The 1029-nt window shown below is 34.8% G+C and overlaps 1 protein-coding gene across 3 annotated transcripts in view; it reads left to right on the plus strand.

The window, feature by feature from the left end:
- LOC107613505 (major facilitator superfamily domain-containing protein 12) overlaps window positions 205-1029 on the plus strand; it is an 8074-nt gene continuing 7249 nt past the window's right edge. Inside the window, exon 1 of one of the 3 annotated variants that reach the window (XM_016315536.2) lies at window positions 205-785. The gene's annotated coding sequence lies outside the window, so the exon portion shown is untranslated. Of the gene's footprint in view, window positions 786-810 lie in introns of those variants that run through there. The other 2 variants (XM_021109639.1, XM_021109638.1) reach the window with 2 other exon arrangements.

The raw sequence follows: 1029 nt of genomic DNA on the forward strand, positions 1-1029 counted from the left end.
TTGATTATATGTATTTATAATTTATATCATAGTATTCTTAAAAGTAAATTAACAAATCCCGTAAAATTATCGCAAATCAATTAATAGCATTTCATACAAAAATATCTCCTATCAATCTCATAAAGATATTGCTTCTTAAATGCATCCCAAGTTCTCATTTCTCATTTCTAATTTCTAATTTCCAATTGGGCGAGAAGTACCTTATCATGTAAAAGGGCAGCTGTCCCTTGACGCCACAACGTGGCCATTGATGCTGATGACGCCATAGCAGCCACTTCCCACTAAGGGACATTTTTGTCATTCCACAATATTTGGAACACAATTTGGTTCCCACCAACTGATCACTGATCAGAAAAGCACACTACTTCTGCACTCAACCGCCCAAACGACTGAATAACGCAATCAGAAAGAAGAAGAGAGCCAACGACAAACTTGAATTTTCAATAGTGACAGCCATATTATATAGTTTTTATCTTCCAAAAACAGAAAAAAAGATATTTAATATTTTTTTAAATTCCAGTTACGTGCTGTGAGCCTGTGAGGATAGATTTGCTGTGGTGGATGATGTCGGATATGTCATACAAAGATATCCCCTTGAAAATTGTGACCATGTGATTTAGAAAAAAAAGTGATATATTTGTTATTATCTTTGGTTTCTTGTGTTTTGTTTTTTCTCTGAGCCTTTATATCCAACTTGGTTTTCTGACGGTGAGTTTTATCACTATGGAAGCGCGTCTTTGATGTGGCGCTTTGCTTTGCTTGACCTTCACGTTTTCTCTCTTTCGGTAAGTAGTTATCAAATCATAAACTCCATCATCTCATCATCAATTTAGTTTTCTGATTTAGGAATATCTCTCCCACCTTTTGTTTCTTCTCTGCATGTTTCGGATTTTGTGTTTCATGTGATTGATGTTTTGCAAAATTTGAATTTCCTGCAACTTGGTTTTCTTTCAGTGCTTTATGAGTTGTGACTATATTTTGAAATTCGAAAGTATGATTTCATTTTCAGTGGCGGTTGTTGGAATTGCT

This window comes from Arachis ipaensis, chromosome B08, assembly GCF_000816755.2.
Source record: "Arachis ipaensis cultivar K30076 chromosome B08, Araip1.1, whole genome shotgun sequence".
NCBI classification, from domain to species: domain Eukaryota; kingdom Viridiplantae; phylum Streptophyta; class Magnoliopsida; order Fabales; family Fabaceae; genus Arachis; species Arachis ipaensis.